Source organism: Curcuma longa, chromosome 4 (assembly GCF_044706935.1).
Source record: "Curcuma longa cultivar G26 ecotype Majalengka, Jawa Barat chromosome 4, ITB_CL_G26_1.1, whole genome shotgun sequence".
Classification (NCBI taxonomy): domain Eukaryota; kingdom Viridiplantae; phylum Streptophyta; class Magnoliopsida; order Zingiberales; family Zingiberaceae; genus Curcuma; species Curcuma longa.
In genome coordinates, this window is record NC_133864.1 from 1,687,075 (window position 1) to 1,708,211 (window position 21,137).

Genomic DNA, 21,137 nt, shown 5'->3' on the forward strand with positions numbered 1-21,137 from the left:
CTTCTACCAAGAAGCCTAAATCCTCTATGCTAGCCATTATGATCCAGCCTCGCCTTTTGTCCCCCAAGTTATTTCCTCCAACATTTAGGGATCTCTGTTGTAGAGGAAAGGGACCCAGAGCCTACGACTATCCCCTACCTGAATGCCTTCAAGGCCTCACCCTATCCAAGGGAGGCAGTTGGGTCCCACAGATACTTCGAGACCCATTCCGATAGAGAGTCCGAAGAGAATTGACTGTCAACCCATCTTCTAACCCAACCCCCACAAAGGAGCAAGAAGTGTACCCCTATTAGGACTTCACTAGCCCCTTCAAGAAAGCCCTCGAGGTGCATGTTGGCCAGCCTCTCTCGAGAAGAAGAGAAGGTCGCTCACCAACTGTAAGAAACTTGTTGGATTATATGTCTTAGATGACTCAATTAATTTCTTCTTTCTCTCTTTTATATGTTGCCTAAATCTTAACCATTCTTTCCTTCATAATGCAATAGGAGTTACTAGCTTTGTCACCCTCACATCTTTGAAGCACATTGGACTACCACTGCAAAGAAGGCAAAGTAGATACCTCGACGGAGCACTAGGAACAAGAAGCTCAGGTGACTCAGTCCAAAGTGGCTAAGCTCACAAGAAACTACTAAAGATGAAGGTTGACCTCGAGTCCGTCAAGGTCAATCTGTGCGAAACAAAAAGGTGGTCATAGAGAAGGTGGCAATGACAGTGGGGCTAGACCGCTTGTAGGTTGAGTTAGCAGCCTACTAGGCCGAGGAAGAAAGAAGCTGAGAGAGCAAAAGGTAAAGTTCCTTCTCAAGAGTTCAATGACTTGCTCAAGGTTGCTTTGCCATCTTTCTAGAGCATGGTTTTGAAGGATGTGCTAAGCATTTCAAGGCCCAATGCTATCCACTAGAGGGGGTGTCTTTACAAAGGACTCATCCACCTCCCCCGCAATGTTTTTGATCCTAACTCCTGCCACGGCCTTAGGATTTTGAAATAGCTCTAGGATTTTATAATAAAATCATTTTTAATGAATGAAATATCAATCTTTTTTCTAAAAGTTCTCTATAAAATTGTCTTTTAATGATCTCACATAAATACTTATTCTACCTTCACCAAGAGAGTTAAAAGAGGCCCTTGTGCTAAGTAGCCTAGTGGTGGAGAGAAATCAATAACATTTAAGTGACCCGCTAAGGAAAACTCGATCTTGAGACCGTGGGTTGGGGAGTGTAAATGTTAAGTCAACCTCTGAGTGGCATGTATTATTTATACCCTTGTTTGAATGAATTATGTTTATTTCCACATATAGGATTTACATATACAACATATATCATTGTCAAGAGAGAATTTTTTTAGTATTTAGATATTTAGATTAGATTCAAAAGGAGGAGACAAATTGAATTGCAGGGGATTCGAACCCCCAATAGTTTTTTGTTCAGATGATATCCGATTTTCAAGACCGGAGCTATCAACTACTTAGCCATCTCTCTCGAAGTTCATTTCGATTTTATTCCTACAAATGGAATATGACTAATATCATACACTTACTATCTGTATAAACATCCCAGATATGAATATATGTTTCAATGTATCTATTTGTATATTGTATACATATGCATCATCAGTATTTCTACTTGTGAAGTAAATACTAAACTCCCCTCGACTCCATGTCCGAATAAAATAAAGTAGTAAGAAGTTCTAAAGAATCAATTGATTAAGCGAAGGATTAAATGGTATAGTTTACTTGTTGGTAACTTCAAGGATCACAGACATGACTACTGCTTATGAATTAGCTATTTTTGCATTAATTGTGACTGCATCAAACTAATTAGCGTATCCATTATATTTGCTTCTTCTGACAGTTAGTCAAATAATAAAGATATTATATTTTCAAGTATATCATTATGGATTAGATTAGTCTTTCTGATAGTTATTCTTAATTCTCTCATATCTTAAACTTATACTTATTTTTTATTTCCCCAATCCAAAAATTGAAATCCTTCGATTTCTAAGTTTTAAGAAATCCGGATTGTGAATCCCATTAAGATTCAATCTATGTACCCCAAAAAATTATATTTGATCCAAAAAATTCTCTTCCATGCCGGGGATGGAAGGGTAAAGGTCTTTGGTGTCCCTTCCAATCAAGAAGGGAGGCATCATAATCACTAGCCAATATGTTTTTCTCTCATGTCTTTCTTCATTCATTGTTTGATTCAATATTCTGGTGTCCTAGGCATAAAGGAACTATACCAAGCCATCCAAACTTAATGGTTAAACTCTACTGCAATGGCATACTATATAGGGGAGGTCTTGCAAAATAATAGATTGACACCAAAATAATAAAAAGTTTAACACCCCTTATTTTATTTAACTTTTTTCATATTTGGAACTATGAAAGAGATAAAAATCCAAAGTACAAAGGTTGTCGTATTTAAAATCTCAATTATATCATCTCTTCTCTATCACTTCACACCTCAAAACGCACTGTTCTATTTCTTATAGATAGAGAGAAATGCATTTTTACATCTTCTTAACCAGAAATGGATGAGGAAAGGTTCCTTTTTTAGGGTACTCCCAAGAACAAATCTAATAGAGATGGGGCGGGGCTTGTATCTCAGAGAATTAGAGCACGTGGCTACGAACCACGATGTTGGGGGGTCCAAATCCCTCATCACCCACAACCTTCCCAAAAGGGAAGGGCCTTTTCACTCTGGTGGTAAGAAAATTTTGATCGAAATAGCAGATCTAAAGCTATTGAACTTGGATATGGTCTTTTGTTGAAATGGAATGTCTTTACTTTTTTTTTATTTATCGTAATAGATTTTATGATTACGTATAGTAATAAAGTCTAAAATCAATATATTTTTATTTTACTCCCTTAGTCAGGCTTGGGCAAAATAGCAGAGCAAGTATAAAGGAAGGAGACTAACAAAAACAAATAGGATCCACCAAAAAACCCCCTTCCCTTTATTGGAAAGAAAAGGAGGATCCAAACAAAATAAATCAAACGGAAGATATCCAAGTGAAAAATACATATCCTTTTGAAAAATCTCTTATAACTTTTCCTTTCAATTATAAGTGGTGGGATCATCCATCACGATATATAGAAAATAGTCTATCTACTTGTACAGTCTATATAAAACGAAATGTCATAATATTTTTTTAATATATGTTTAAGTGATGGAAAACAAACAATATATGTTTTATTGATTTTTTTTTCAAAAATAATAAAACGTAAACTTTCTCTGTACATGATAGAAAAATTTTCCACGGAGACCTATATAATTATTGAGTGTCTACCAATGAACAAAAAAAGTACAACTTGAGTAATGAATTAATAAGTGGATTAAAAATTTTAGAAAAAGAAAAAGTATCTCTTACTCTAAATATATTAGCAAAAAATACCAAATTATGCAATGATGAGAATAAATAAGAATACTTGCCAAAAGCATATGATCCTCTTTTAAATGGGGCATATCATGGAAAAATAAACAATTTTATTCACATATAATGATGAATCATTTAATTACTTCGAAAGAAAATCCCACGAAAATAATTTGGATTTTGATAAATAAGCTTCAAAGAAGGGGAGCCTTGGCGCAACGTTATTTTCTATTTCTAATAATTACCAAGAATTTGAACATGAAAAAAATTCACTTAATGAAATATCAATATGGAATTATATTATTAATTCGTTAGCATGGATCGTTCAGTTATCTTTTGAGTATAAACCCAATTCTCATTTGAAAAAAATCTTCTTTACTGGAAGAAAAAATAAAAAGAAATTTAGAAAATAAAGCAAAATCTTTGAAATTAGTATTCGATATAATTAACTAATGGAGACGAAATCATTAAAGGAGATTCAAAAAATTCCTCAACGATTATACAAACTAACTGAAGAGTCATAAACATTAGCACAGAATAAGGATGAAAAAGATGAACAAGAGCAACTTATGAAACAAGATCAAGAAATTCATACAAGAAAAGTCAAGCAAGTGGTGATTTATACTTACTATAGTGTAAATCCCAAGACCAATGATGATGAAATAAATGAGTTGGCTTTAATATATTATTCACAACCTCAATTTCGTCGAGGGCTACACAAAGGATCCTTATGCGCTCAAAGACCTAAAATAATTATTTTGAACACATTCAAAGCATATGTAAATTCTTCGGTTTTTTGGATCGAGTAGAGAACATTGTTCTTCTCTTTTAAACAAGATTGATCAAAATATCAAGTCTATGATTAGGAATTTTACGAAGAAAAAACCAAAAATAGAAGTAAAAATTAATGATTTTAAAAAAGAAAAATGAAGAAAACTCTGAAGCATGGTTTAAAATCTCAAATCATATCGAAGTTTCAATTTATGACCGAAACGATACAGTTTCAGTACCGTATGGTACCGTGCTGATATGGTTTCGATATTTTTTAAATATAAATATATTAATTAAAAATACAAAAATAAAAAATAAGATAATTTTCTAGAAAAGAAAAATAAATAAATATGAGATCGTTACGCCTCTATATAGTAAATAAATAAATAAATAAAATTTATTATATATTTTTGAAATTAATATATATATATATATTAATAGGATAATTTTATTATACTTTAATTAGAACTATTTAGATTATCAATATTATAACTGAGAGTTGATTGAAATTATTAATATAAAGTTTAAATTTAATCCAAAGTTTTTTTTCTACGTGAGCGTCCTACGCGAGGTTGCGACTGACCTCAGGAGGCCGTCACGATCACGCGAGATCACGGCCGACCTTACAACAATCTCGCGAGACCGTGACCAACCTCATGACGACCCCACAATGGTCGCTACGACCTCATGAGGTTGTAACCGGCCTCGCAGCGACCTCATGAGGTTGTCATGATCGCGGACCTTGTGGTCATGGTGACAGTAGTACCGATGTCAATCTCGTGCCAAAACAAAAAATACCACCTGTTTCGAACAATACAACTCGGTATTTTCCATGCTCTGAAGGCTCTTAATGAAAACGAAAAGAAAAACAACATGATCTCAAGACTCACAATGATGAAACAAATGGGTTGGCTTTGATACGTTACTCACAACAATCTTATTTTCATTAAGGTTTAATTAAAGGATCCTTATGTGCTCAAAAACATAAAATAGTTATTTGGAACACATTCCAAGCATATGTAAATTCTCCACTTTTTTTGGATCGAATAGAAAACATATTCTTTTTTCTCTTTTAAACAAGATCGATCAAAATATTAAGTCTAGTTTTTGGAATTTTAAGAAGAAAAAAACAAAAACAGAATTAAAAATTGATGATTTTGAGAAAGAAAAGATGAAGAAAATTCCAAAGGCTCTTGATGAAAACAAAGAGAGAAGAAGAAAATGAACAAAATGAAATAGCAAAAATTTGAAATAGCATTATATTTTCTCAAGCAATAAGAAGTTTGATACTCCTCATCCACACTTTTCTTAGAAAAAACATTATATTATCTTTATTGATAATAACTAAAAATGTTGGACATATGTTATCATCCAATACCTCAAGTGGTATGAGGATTTTAATGGGTCGGAGTAAATCAAGTGGCTATGCTAAAATGTTTTGAACTTTCTATTACATATTTGTTGAAATCAACATTTGTACATTTCTACTTGAACCATACAAGATGAAATTCTTATATACAATTCTCCAAGGGAAATTTCTTGGTTTTGGGTTACCTATAATAAATTATATGATTGATTTGAGGAACATCTCGAATTGTCAAACTATCATCCCGCTCAATCCGATTGGGATGCCCCTAGCTCTCACATGTATTTTTTGAGAAGTAAAAATAATATGAAACTGAAACTATAGGTGCATAGAATACTTCCAAATGAAAGGGGAATTAATTGATGGTCGATTTCATATAAATAAGAATTTATAATTCTACCTATACCTCGTGAAAAAAAAGATTTTTTTGTGGAATCAGTTATTTCATTTATTTATAGCATAGTGAGATTGCATTTAAGCAAACAAATATAACATGGTTACAAAAGTCTATCTATCGCATACATGCTTTAAGGCTAACATAACCATCGAGGTAAATAGGGATCTACAAGGATCAAATAGAACAATATATTGACAAGTAAATCCTTTACGAGTCCCGAAGTATTCTTTTAAGGAGATTCATCATTTAACGAGAAGTAGACTACTCAAAAATCTCTTATTTTCATTTTATCCAATTTTATCATAATTCTTAAAATAAAAGTAACAAAATGAAGAAAGAATTGTTGGTCCTTAGTGCGAATTTGAGTAAAGAGTAGTTCCTTGTTTGTATTCTTGCTCGAATCGGATGATGAAAAATTATCATATCTGATTCCTTCATCGGATGTATCCACAAGAATTTACCTATCCTAATAACAAAGAAACATGATTTGAACGATCCAGTATTAAAAGCTAAATTGCCTAAAGAGATGGGACATAATTATTATAGAGAACCTGAATGCCCAATGATCTTTTACATATTTTTCCAATAGTAATTCTTGGTACTATTGCATGTAATGTAGGCTTAGCGGTTCTAGAACCATCAATGATTGGTGAATGGGGGTAAATTAACACTTCTAATTCAAATAATTTAGTATATTCCACATTAATAGGAGTATATTTATGCTTTTGCTTCATGAATATGATATTTTCTAGGCATTTCTTATAATATCAAGCATGATTCCTATCTTGGCATTTGTAATTTTCGATGTTTTAGCACTGATTAGGGAAGGACCAAAGAAACTATCTAATTATGAATTTGGTATAGAACCCATAGGGGATGTTTGGTTACAATTCCCAAGTGACCCACTAACACTAAGGGTAGCTCAATCCTAAGACCATGGGTTAGGGAGAGCATTTGCCGAGTAGACCCCTTAACGTTTAGGTGACCCACTAACACTCAGGGGAGTTCCATCCCAAGATCACAATCTATGAGAGCAGTTATCGAGAAGCCCTCTTGGTGTTTAGGTGACCCACTGACGCTAAGAGAGAACTCGATCCCACAACCGTAGGTCAGGAAGAGCAATTGTGAGTTAACCCCTTAGCATTTAGGTGATCAAACGCTAAAGGGGAGCTCGATCCCGAGACATAATCTAGGAGAGCAATTGTCAAGTCAACCTCTTAGCATTTAGATGACCCATTGACGATGACGAGGTTGATCGTGTGTGTTGTGAGAAGTAAGGGTAGATATGTCTTTTTCTATTTATGGTCTTAGGGTTATGCTGTCTATATAAACCCTGTACATGTTTCTTTTTGACGTTAAGATTGATTTAATAGATTCAACATGGTATCAGAGCAACCCTAATTTTTCTTCTATTTCCCATCGCCGCGCCCCCCCCCCCCTCTCTTCTCTACTCGCAGCCGATCTCTTCATCCGCGCTCGGCCTCCTCTTTCTTTTCTCTGCTCGAGATCGCTCGAGCGTTTCCCTCGCGACGCGCCTCTCGACGCGTCTTCCTCTCCTGTGCAGAACTCTGGGCGCCTTCCGCAGCGCCACAGCAGAACTCTTTTGGCACTTGCGGATCTCCCAGCGCCACCGAACCAGGGCGAAAGCGGTGGGGTTTCTCCATCGCCGCCGGTAGCAGGTGCGGATTTGAGAGACGCTTTGGTCGCTAGCTGCTTCCTGGGCGCCTTCCCACCTCACGCCGGTGGATTTCCTCGCTGTCTGCTTCGTCCGGTTCTCACGTTGGCCGAAGCACTATTGCTGGCCTCTCACTGTCGCCGTCGCAGCAGGGCAGCGCGTCCGATTCCATCTCACGTGCTGATCGCCCATTGCTCTCTTCCAGCATCAGCCTATCGCCCTTTTCCATCACCAAGGGCTTCCAGCATCGCGGCGACCACTATTGGAGTTCCGAAGAAGTTTTTTTTTCCTCCCTCTTTTCTCTGCTTCTGGGTAACAGACCAGGAGCAACACCTTGCCAACTTTGCTACCAAAGCGCCACTCTTGCCAACTTTCCTAATTAAGCGACGCTTCTTGCCGACTTTCCTAATTAAACCCTAATTTAATTAGGAAAGCATCACTTTGGTAGCAGCAGCTGCTTCAGCCCACACGTTGAAGCCAAGAGTACAGTTTTCTGTGCTGCTTTGTGAAGGAAGTTTTTTTTTCTCTCCTCCTTGAAAGATTTGTGAATCTTTTTGGTGTGTTTGCTAATTTGGCATTCACTCTATTTATGGCGGACACTTCTGAAGAAAATTCTAGTATTTCTGTAGATCCTATGGCTTCTTCTAGACAAGTACAACCGTGTTTTACAATGCCAGGAACTGGAGGATCCGGTCTTTAGATAACCTCGGAGAAATTGACAGAGACAAATTATGCCTCTTGGGCAGTTGCAGTTGAACTTTATGTTGAAGGTCATGATAAACTTGATGTTCTTCATGGTACTAAAGTGAAACCAGATGAAAAAGATCCAAACTTTCGTATTTGGAGGCGTGACAATATTCAGTTGATGACTTGGATACTCAATTCTGTTAGTTCTGGCATCAAACAAGTCATTCTTCATAACAAAACAGCTTTTGATACCGGAGGTGTCACACAGGATTGGTGACTGATAGGCGGAACGTGATATATCGCCTAATCGGATGAAACAACTTGAGATTTTAATTCATGGATAGAACCACAGTTTGTTTAGTAACTCATCAACCTAGCTCCCCCTATATGATCAAGCTTAGTCTTGAGACCTCGTTTAATGTGTTGGTTAGTGACCTCGACTTGTCCATTACTTTCGAGATAGGTTACCAAGGTGAAGACCCTGAAATCTTGAGCTCCTCACTCTAGGCCCGCATCTTTTTTCCTTGGAAGTGCCTCTTGTTATCCGAGATCAACTTCATGGGCAAACCAAATCTACAAATGAGATTCTTCTATATGAACTTCATGACTGCCTCCTCCGTGATTTTAGCTAAGGGCAGCCTCAACCTAATTGGAAAAATAATAGACAATGACAATGAGGAATTTCTTTTGAGACCTTCATCAATGATGTGTTCATGTTGATTCTCCACTAATCGAAAGTGTAGGGCACTATTATGATCTTGATCAACTCGATTGGCTATCCATGTGACTAATGATGCCTCTAACAATTGGGGCAAGCCCTCATTCGGAGTGTCCTTTTCCATGGTTCAGCTAAAGTAGCCTACTAACAAAGTATTTCTAACAATAGCTCTACAACAATGGTGATCTCCGCAATATCCTTCTGTGGATATCTCACAGCACCTACTTAGCTTCCTCGGGCCCCAACCATCGAAGGAGAGGTCAAGAGAAAAACCTCATATAAAATCCCATTAAGAGGGTGAATATGAGTGCCCATCTTGGAAGATTCTCCACCATGACACTATAGTGGAGAAAATGCCAACTTTGAGGAACGTTAGAATACTTGTCCTATCCTCCAGTCAGGTCTCTCTTCTGATATAGGTCTAGCAAAGGGGGAGAGTCGATTTGCGACACACTCAATATATACAATCGCTTCTTTAGTTGTTTAGCTCATGAGTGCACAACTCGTGATTGCATTGACCATCCTTGCAAGTTCATCACTTTGGTGTTCCCTTCTCGAGGGATTTGTTTGAGAAGAATCACTTCCTTAGTTTTTTCATATACCTTAGCATACCTTTCCAATTTATCATTTTAGATCTCATACGAACTATTTATTTGTCAAGCCACCAACTGGAAGTGGGAGTGCTCAACCACATATAAAAAAATGCGAGAGAAAGTCTTGTAAAACCATAATCGACTATGAGAGTTTCACAAATGAAATTTCCACATAGGCCCTTTCTAGGTTTAAGATAACTCATAAACCACACCTGATCTACCATAAGGTGGCATGGGTACATCAGACCTCTCTTCTAATGACAAAGGTCATATCCAGATGAGTTCATATAAGGACAATATTATTAGTGCAATCAACCTCCAGGATTTTGATGGTTTGGCTTGGACAATATGTTTAAGGGAGTGTGGTCGAGGGTGATCGAATAACTTGATCAAGATTTTGATCGAGGTGAGTAAGAGTCTAAGCAAGTCAAGATTGACTTAAAACTTGGAAATAAGTGAGAAGTCCAAGTAGGATCAGATACTTAGCAACTGGCTGAAAGTTCTAGTGGGAGTAGGCAAATGGAAGTCCTACTGGAACTAGGTAATGAAAGTCCTAGTTCGGAACAAGACAATGGAAGTTCTAATGAGGCTAGGTAGTGGAAGACCTGGTTGGAAACCAGGAAATGAAAATCCTGATTGAGAACCAAGCCGTGAAAGTCCTAGTAAAGCTAGGTGATGGAACACCTAATTGGGAACTAGGTAAACATAGTTGAGAACTAGGTGGATGAAGTCCAAAAGGGTCAGCTGAGAGCTGAATACTTGGTAAAACAAACCTAGGAGGTCAAAAAGACCAAGTACTAGGTTTTATGTATGTTATTTGAGTGTTTTGTCTTGCAGGAAGCTGGATTGGACGAAGACACGAAACATCGAAGGCTATTTGGAAGTCGGACCAAGTTTAGCGGACAAAACTGGCCCAGGCGAGAGAATACTGGTCCGGGCAGTTGAATACTGGTCTGGGCAACCCACCAATGGTCTGGAGGACCCGACAGTGGTCCAAGAAAACTGATCCAGGCAACCCAACATTATTCTAGATGACCGAAATGGGTCTGGTCGATCGGAAGTCAAATTTATCCGGTTCGCACGATTTGGTCCACGAATGAGTTTTGGCTGAGTTCTAAGCGACCGGAGGGTATTCTAGGTGATCGAAAAGTCAAAACTTAGCTAAAAGACTATCGAGTGTGGAGCTAAGTTAGCAGAGGTTCAATCGATCTGAGGAGCTTCCAGGCGATCAGAAGAATATGGATCAAGCTCTATAAAAAGACGAGTCGAAGCAACTTCTATCATCAACTACTACAATCAATTATCCGTTCTACTACTCGAAAAATGCTCAAGTTCAACTTAGCATAATTTGGGAAGCGTTAGGAATGTCGTAGCACTCAGGGCTTCTAATGCAAGAGGATCTGAAAATTTTTATTATTATTTTTATCATTTTTAGTTTTTGATAATTTTTTAGTTTTTTAATATTTAGAATATCTTTGGTAATTTCTATCTTTTATATTTTAGAATTTTGAGTCCGTTTAAGATTTTTATGATTCCGAGTCCGTTAAAATAAAATTTTCTTTCATCGCATTTTAAGATTTTAAATCTATTTAAACAATTATCTAGTTGATATTATGGGATGATTTTTGGATTAATAATATTTCCGATATTGCCGTTTATTTCCTTATTTCTTGATATTTTTCTGAATCAACAGATTTTAGAAGATTATTTTTCAACATTCACAGTCGATCAACAAAATCAATATAGCCCACAGGATAATCGTTATCCCGCCTAGCATCAGTTGATATCAGAGCTCTTTGGATCCCATGTATGGTGGTCGTGATCGTAGTCGTGACAGGCAGGTTCCGACTAAGAAAGCCTCACACCATGATCGTAGTATTCAAGACGAGATGCTTGATCTATAGAGAAAATCACAAAGTTAACTCAGCGTCTGACAGTGCGGAATCTTGAAGGTCGTAAGTTTCCTTATCCTAATTATGATTCCACTTTTCAAAACCCCCTATTACAATTGCAAAAGCAATGGTTTTCTCGATTGATCTTCTCGAGTTTTCTAGTACATTTCAAGATGAGAAATTCATTGATTGACTTAACAAAGTAGAAAGAATTTTTTATTATGAGGAAGGATTCGACCATGTGAAAGTTAAACTGGTTGCTATCATAGTCAGAGGCTGAGGGTCAGCGTAGTGGGATCAATTGCGACCCTCACGAAACAAACAAGACAAAACCAAGATCATTGACTGAGAGAAAATGAAAAGTCACTTTCTTCATTTCGGCTACATTCAGACTGTATTTCAACATCAAACGTTGAAGCAGGATGCAAGATCGATCAATGATTACACGAAGGAGTTTTACCAGTTGATTGAAGAAGACGTGGAAGGCAAGATCGAGGCCATTAATGATCCAGTTTATGACGATGATCACGTGGATTAAGTTGTCGATGAAGTTGGTATAAATCTTCAAATTGGAGGTTGCTGCAGCCAAAGCAAGGGACTCAGGGGCAATAGAATATGACTTAGATGATAACTCGATTGCTATAGATAAACGAAAGATAAAGCCCATTTCGGCATTGGATCATAGCACTATGGAGATAAAGATGGGACTATATACACTCTTATCACACAAAAGGAAGCACGCATCCGGCCACAACATACAATTACCAAGTTGATACCAAAGGGTTTTCCTCCTGGATTACCACTTGATATTACTCTAAACCCGAGAATGAGAACGAGATTTTTTTCAATTCGAGGTGACTGATGCAGGAAGATCCGAAAATTTTTATTACTTTTTTTGAAAATTTTTATTTTTTAATAATTTTTGAGTTTTTTGGTATTTAGAGTCTTTTTGATAATTTCTATCTTTTATATTTTAGGATTTTGAGTTTGTTCATGTTGAGATCCGCTTCTGGATGCGCCGACTCTTCTCAACACCACACCTGGACAAGCTTAGATGAGAAAGGGATCGCGGAGCTTCTGGGACCTGCGCTCACAACAATTGTGAGAAGGAAGGCCAGAGGTTGCCCTGGCGCGACTACTCCGATGCTTAAGTTAGTTCGTGGAGGAGGAAAGCGAAAATGAGATGTGAAAATTGTGAGATTGCATACCTTCCTCCAGTATAGAACCAACCTTATATATGGATCTGGAGAGTCATGTCACATCGTAAGTAGTGTTGATGTCCCATCATCAGTATGAACTTGTCAGGAGGAATGGTATATTCAAAGTATATGTCCTATCGTTGACTTGTATCTGAGGGATCATATCACGTACATCTGTCAGAGCATTACCATGATTAATTGTAGAGATGGTAGGGGGACATTCATAACCGTACGATGGTGGAGTGGTCTTTTAAAGGACAGGACAAGAAGAGTCGAAGGGAGTCGATGCGGCTCAGGCGGATGATTCCAGGTCGAGGACCTGAATCGCCATCGATAAGAAAATTGACAGAGCCAAATTAGTTCGGAGATCCATCTCCCCGCCGACCCGGTTTGATTCAAGAGGGTGATTCCACGTTGAGGATTCGAGTCAGCTGGGTTGACCCGAGAGGTGGGGGGATCCGGACTCGTGCTACGAGGGGCTTCACTAGATCTCGACCCGACTCGGCCTATAAGACTCGACTTGGGGTAGAGGTGCCGGAGGATTCGGCTCGATCTAGGCTCTATGACTCATGCTGAGTCGGGTCCGATAAGCTACTCTCAGATTTAACGAACCGCGACCTCACTTCTTACAACCATTACAGAGCTCATTTAGGATTTTTAAAATTTTGAGTCTGTTAAGAAATTTTTTCCATTCTTTATGTTTTAGGATTTTAGGTCTATTGAAACAATTGTCTAATTGATATTATATGATAATTTTGGATTAATAATAATTTCGACATTGTCGTTTATTTCCCTATCTTCTAGTATTCTTCCAAATCAACAGGTATTAGAAGATTATTTTCAAGCGTTCGCAGACAATTAACAGAATCAATACAACTTGTAGGATATCGTTATCTCGTCCAGCGTCAGCTTCGGACCGAATTGGTTTGCTTATTCTTTATATTAATACTCTTATTTTGATTGTGCTTGTACTTACAAAGTTTGTAAGAGGTTTCTCCATAGTTAAAAAGTTTTCGGAAGTGCTCAAGATTGAGGTATAGGTGGAATAGGGACACAAGGGGTTGCCGAACCACATTAAATACAATTGTCTAGTTGATGTTATAGGATGCTTTTTGGATTAATAATAATTTCGACATTATCGTTTATTTCCCTATCTTCTAGTATTCTTCCAAATCAACAGGTTTTAGAAGATTATTTTCCAGTGTTCATAGACAATCAACAAAATCAATACAGCCCGTAGGATATCGTTATTTCATCCGGCGTCAACTTCGGACCGAATTGGTTTGCTTATTCTTTATATTAATACTCTTATTTTGATTGTGCTTGTACTTACAAAATTTGTAAGATGTTTCTCCACCGTCAAAAAATTTTTGGAAAGGAAAAAACTTAGTGCTCACGATTGAGGCATAGGTGGAATAGGGACACAAGGGGTTGTCAAACCACGTTAAATATTGTGTCTCCTTGTATTATTTTTTAATTTATTATTCCGTTTATTATTCCGTTGTGAAGAATGAAGAAAAAGACGATTATGCTCGTTCAATTAAATCCTACAAATATACAATGCAATGTTCTTCCTGTGTGAATTTACAATCTCTATTGCTCACTAAGGACAAGAAAATACCAACTTTTTTAAGCACAATGGCTAAAATGTATATTCATACCTAGCCTAACCTAGCCAACCAAAGTCCAAATAAAGTTGTCTGTCAACCTAGACTAAGCCTCAAAATAACCCCTCCACCTTCTCACGAAATCTCAATTTGAAGAAGGAAAACAACTAGTGAGTTACTTCCATTGAAATCAAAGAGATTTTTATCAAGTTCCAAGACATAGTGAAGAATTATTGAACGAACTTCTACCTATGCATACAATCCATCATGCCATAGATCTACCAAGAATCATAATTACCTAACCTACCACATTATGGTATGAACTCCTAGAACATTTTGATCTAAATAAGCAAGTCAAAGTCAAAGGACTGTTATTGAAAAATTTTATCCAGGAAAACATGACTCTTTATATTGTCCCTACCTTATTTACCCCCAAAAAAGATACTTCTGAGAGAATGTGTATGGATATTCATGTCATTAATAAAATCACAATTAAGTACAGATTTCCATATCATGTCTTGACGACATGTTTTTTTTTGGATAAGGGTCTTGACGACATGTCTAAGTTGATAGCAGGAGCTTGTCCATTCTGTAAATTTGTGTGGTAGAAAACTACCTTTATGAGGCAAGATCATGAGTAGTTAGTCATGTTATTTGCACTTTCAAACACCCATACTCTTCGTGAGGATGAAGGACTAAATCATGAAACCTTGTATAGGAAAATTCCTTGTGGTATACTTTGATGGCATTCTGATCTATATTGTGACATGTGATGACCATATTGTGGCACATGACACCCACCTGAAGCACATTTTGCTCATTCTAGAGATCCTTAGGACAGAAAAGCTATTTGCCAATCTAAATAAGTATTTTTCCTACAACACCAAGTTCTATTCCTTAGGTTCATTTCTAGAGAGGGTATTTCGACATATCCAAAAAAGATTATGGTAATCAATGAATGGTTCGAGTCACATACCCTTCAAAAAGCTTGAACCTTCTCTTTAGTGTATCGACCCTCAATTGTTGTTCTATTAAGGACTTTAGTAGCACCATGGCTCTCATAATATGATTCCTGAAGAAAGAGGTGTTTTACTGGACTAAATCTGCCTTGGCAGCCTTTAAAGAGGTTAAAGAAAGGATGACCCTGAACATTCTAAACCATTTGAGGTGTCTTGTGATGAGTCTGAAGTACGTATTTGGGACACACAAACCAAGAAGGGCACTGATCGCTTTCTTTAGGAAAAAACTTAATGAGGCATAATGTTATTCCAGCCTCAGTAGAATTTTTCATTATTATTCAAGCTTTAATACATTGACATTTTTACCTACTCCACAAGTTTATTCTTCATTTAGACAATAAAGTGTTGTGGTTTATTAAGTCTCAAAAGAAGCCAAGTGCTCCTCACTGGACACTTTTGGTTCAAAACATTGTCTTAGAGTGAACAACAAGCCAATTGATGCACTAGGTCATGTTGTCACCATATTACACACTATGAACACAATTGTAATAGGATTTAACTCTCTTAAAGACAAGTATGTCACTTGTTTCCTAACAATAGGACAAATTTTCAAGAAGTCTAAAATGGGAACCATTGCGATTTTGATTTTATTAGCCTCACTACAACAAGATATTACATGAATTGTATTGCAATGTCACACATTAGCCAACAAAACTAAGCAAAACACCAAGACTGTACATGCCACTGCCTATACCCCTTGAATAGACATTAATATGACCTTTGTCTTAGGATTACCTTAGACCAACCAAAGCCATGACTCAATTTTAACATTTGTAAACATTTTTAAGAAATGGTGCATTTCATTCCATACAATAAAACAAATGATGCAATGCAAATAGTCAAATTGTTCTTTAGAGAAATTGTTCGATTGCAACCATTTTCAAATAATAATTTTATTGAAGTTTAGAAGCATTTAGGAGATCAAAGTGTAATTTGGTAAAAATAAAATTATTAAATAGAATTTTGAGAATCAAGATGTCCAAAACTAGAAAAGTTTTTCTTTACCTATAAATAAGAATAAGGTTGATAAGCAATTTTTCTATAATTATAGAATTTAATTTAATGAATGATGCTATGAAAGTTTAGGAATGATTTATTAATTGGAGAGTAAGAGATAATAACAATTTCTAAAAATCAATTTGGTATCATGATTAGACAAGTTTGGAAGGTAATATGTTTTTTTTTTATAAGAAATATGTAGAAAAAGTCAATAATAGTCTTCAAACAACTATAGTACAAATGTAGAAAAAGTCAATAATAATCTTCAGACAACTATAGTGGTGATATAGTGGTGAGCTTTAGAGAAAAATTGAATGGACTTATATTGATATGATAACGTATATGTATCATAGTGGTATTACAACTATTAGAGCTACTAGGAAGGTGACAAATAATTTTCTATATTTTAAGTTTACATTATCAATAACTCTAAGCCTTGATATTTTTATACTATATTAAATACACAAACTAATCATATTTAGCATAAGCTCCCTTAGTGTATTTTTTGTAAATGTTATTATGTTACTTGATAAGTTTGATTAAACTAAATTTAAAGGTTGAATTGTGAACAAATGCATTAGAAAAGAAAGCTTTTGAGATAAGAGGAAAAAGTCAATAACAAGAAAAAAAATGATGGAATAGTTAAGATGGATAATCATCAAATCCCCATTAGTCTTGGTATCTTGAAAATAGAAGGTGATAAAGATATAATTAAAATGATAATTAAAAGGATATAAAAAAGATGTTAAATAAAGAGCAGGTTTTAGAGACTTGTCCGATCATCCCATTTAGGCTGAAAGAAAATTTTATAAGAATGTAGTATGCTCCACTATACTGTATGGATCAGAGTGTAGTGCTAGCTTATTAAGAAGCGGTTATTAAGAAGCACAACATACATGATGTAGGCATGTAGCAAATAAAAAATACTAGAATGTGTGAAGTTACAAGTAAAAAATAAAAAAATAATAATATTCAAGATCAATCTTTGGTATTAATCCAATAGATAATAAAATGAGAAAATAGGTTAGCATAAAATGGACTAGTTCAAAGATGACCAATAGATTCTCTAGCAAGGTTGAATCTATTAAAGTGAAAGATACAAGGGGTAGATAGAGATCTAAGAAAATTCTAGTCAATATAATAAAAAAAATTTAATTAATTTGAACACTACTAGTAAAATTTTGTTGTATATCGCTCAATGAAGGGATAAAATAGTGTGACTCATCCTAAATGATTGGCACAAATACAAATTGGTCATTCAAAAGAAAGAACGTGTTTTTCATTCTTTTTCAGCTTCATCACTCTCTTATGAGCTGCAACTTTAGATATCTTACACTTTATCATTTAAAACAATGGCATAAGGTGTAAAGCTAGAACAATTGTTAAAAGACCTTGGCTGTTAGTAGAAAGCACCATGGATGCATTCCCACTTTCACAATTTACTCAATACAAAAAGAAATCAATAGAAATTATGTGCAGAAGAATCCTAAGATTATTTCTAAAAAGCCCAGAAATTGTGCAGAAGAAAATATGTCAGATCAAATTGATCACTTAATAGATTCTATAACAGCCAACAATATAAAAGAATATAACAAGAAAAATAGAATATATAATTGCTAATAGAGATTATGAAGTACCCATGATGATTCCTTGTGCTCCTCTATAATACGAACTTGTTAAGGTTCTGAATCTTTCCTGCCCAGCTATGCAAGAGATGGCTTTTAAGTTCCAAGTCATAACTCACAACATGTTTAAAAAAGAAATATTGTACATTAAAAAGTAAGAAATTCATATCATATGACTCTTTCAAATACCTAAGTCTTGTCCCCCTTATACACCAGTGATAATTGAAAAAAAAAAGAAAAAAGATCTTCTAAATAATAACAAGAAATTTTTCAGTATTTTCTTGCTCTGCAGAGAAATAAAACTCTTTTCATTAAATTCAGGCTGATGTTTGAATTTGGTTCTCTAAGTTTTACATTAATTAGGTGTGCAGGAATAATTTTATGAATAATTTACAAAAAATTAGAGAAGCCATACAATTGATTGCCTCAGAACTCAGTTAGGGAACAAAGGAATCCAAGTTAGGAATAGAGCAGACAAGTTGTAATTAAGTTGAGGAGAATTCACTTGAAGTGAACTCAATTCAACCATCGTAGGTGAATCAGTGGATGCGGAGTTCAATTTGCCCAAGTTGTAGAGATTTGGCCGATTTGATCTAGCTTGCTTTTGTGATGACTAGATGGATCTAAGAGAAAGGTTATGGGATGGCGGTAGAAGTCCGAATTGAGGGGTTCAAGTAGTTGTGGGTCAAGTGAAGAAAAGGCTTGAAAAAGGACAAGATGGGAACAAAGAGTGTCTGAATTGAAGTTAGTTCTCTAGCTACCCTAAGCTTTCCTTTATGTTCCTAAATGATTGGCATTGACCATCTTTATAGGCTTTGGGAGTGAGCACCTAATAAATGATGCCTTGCCATGCAACACACTAGTAAATTATCCAGCTGTTATACATGACATCAGCTCCTCCCATTACTCTTTTGATCATTTCTTCATTCATCTGGATACTTGGTTGTCTGGCATATACATGTGTGTCTTTTAGTGGTGGCAGAATTAGTGAGATTTTTACCCACATTAAATAGTTAAGTCCTGAACAACCACTGACTCTGCAATCTACATTGTAGTTAACTTGCTATCATGGTATTAGACTATAGTCTTAATGATCAAGTGCAATCAATTGTTGCAGGGAAGCACGAATCCAGCTTTCTGCATAACATAGAAGTTCTTAGTGGCATCTTCTAGTTTGTAATCATGATTTTTCAAGATGCCTACTAGTCATCTCAACACCATGTGTTACTTTGGCCATAGTAAGTCCCACTCACCTTCATCACTTCATGTTGCAAATGATTTTGAATTAAGATTTTTATGGTGAGGGACTCATTCAATACCAATTGGTATTTCAATGTGGATTTTCTCAGTAATAGTAAGTCAATTAAGGAGTTTCTCAAAGTCAAAAGAATCATTCTTTTTCTCAAGGAAGTGCTAATGCTAAATACCAAACTGGTAGCAATTGAACATACCAGATGAAAATTAGAAATGATAGTCATGGCACCAACAGTGAGTAGTTTTACCTGTATCCCAGACTGCAAGCTTTAACCTTTTACCCCCAATGTTGACAATCTTTACTTTAAAGTCAACACCTAAATAATACAGACAGAAGGATTCTTAAGTGCAAATTCAACTAAGAAAATAAATCAACCAATTTGTGTAAAAGATAGCTGAGCAAATCCTGATTCAAGCAAAGAGCAAGTATAAAATTTGAAATACAATTCCTTAAAATTCATCAAAGTGAAGACAGACAATAAGGATGGAAGACAAATTATCTAAAAACTGATATATTTTGTTCAAAATATGTCTCTGCTTTCCAACTCTATTCACGTAAAACTTTTGTCCACTCCAACAAGCAAACAACATTAACAGTAATAAATCCTCAAGAAAGAGAGGAATTGCTGTACAGTGATGTCACATAATCTCTATATCTATCGGCAAACAATGAATGCAACAGCAAAATGTCAATGCAACGACAATAAATTTCATCCCATTTCAGCATAAAAAACTAAAAAAGACTCGATTTCCCATTAATTATCAAAGAGGGAGAAAGGAACAGAGGCAAGAACCGAAAGCGCACCAATTGTAGGGGAAAGATCTTCGAAGGAGTCCGAAGTGAATCTGAGAAGAAGACTGCTCTTACCGACGCCGGAATCGCCAATAAGCAACAGCTTAAACAAATAATCGAACTCCGGCTGGCTCGGAGACGACAAATTCATCGAAGTGAATGATTCCAAAAACCCTAACAAACAAGATTACAACCCAAAAAAAGGCGTTATAGAATAGGGAGAAATCAGGATCAAATGAGACATCAATCCACTGTCAGAAAAGCTGCATCCAAACCTTAAAAGGACGGAATCGGGAGGAGGAACTCGATATCTTGCGCTTCGCTCGGGAAACGCAGGCGATTGAAGAGAATAAGTTGGAATAGACGGGTGCGTAGGAGTTGGGTCAAGGGAAGGAACTTCTAAAGAATTCTTTCCCCATGCCAAATTTATAAATATTTTTTTACCCTCACCCAATTCTTCCATTTTACCAAATTGTGCCCTTGTCAACGGAAATTCGACCATACCCCCCTGTCTAGATAAAACCATTCGTGATATTGGTTGTAATCTAGCATGAAGACCCATCTTGGATGTCTGAAATACCAAAACAAACTAGCATGAAGATCCAATGTTGTAAGTCTTGATGGGTCCATATAAATATCACAATTGTTTAATATTTTAGCATGTTATTTAGTTTTGCCTTTTAAAATTTATGAGAAATGATTATTTCTATAAATTTTTTTAATAAAGATAGTTGTCAAATTATACAATAATCTTTCAAATTATATTAAGATATATTACTAGAAATTTTAGATTAATATGTATGCTCAAGAGTTATTCAATATAGTTATGCTTGAATCTTAGAAATATCAACTTGAAAATATTCTCAATTGACTTCTAGTTGAGGAACTGACTAGAAGAGTGAATAACAATTAATCTATAAATTTAAATTTCTATCGTTGTTGTTATGGGCGCTATTAGGACGTCCCTACCTATGACAAGAAAGTCAAATTTTATACTAATGGGGAAGGTCATGTCGAATCGAAGAGATTGACACAACCTGACGCTCAAGTCAGGCCTCCCGACTCATTGCTCTTCCCTGAAGACCGACTCATCGGTCTCCCTAAAAGTTGACTCATCAATCTTCTTTACGAAAGTTAACTCCCCAATTGGCCCAGCTCCTCAACTCAACACCC

At 35.9% G+C, this 21,137-nt stretch overlaps 1 long non-coding RNA gene across 1 annotated transcript; it reads right to left on the reverse strand.

Annotated features, from left to right (window-relative positions):
- Positions 1-17,929: 17,929 nt before the first annotated feature.
- Positions 17,930-20,341, reverse strand: LOC141826127 (uncharacterized). Its single transcript, XR_012601616.1, has 4 exons — positions 20,240-20,341; positions 19,977-20,138; positions 19,420-19,488; positions 17,930-17,995 (listed from the first exon to the last, which is right to left on the reverse strand). It is a non-coding gene; the product is annotated as an uncharacterized LOC141826127 (long non-coding RNA).
- Between the last annotated feature and the right edge of the window lie 796 nt (positions 20,342-21,137).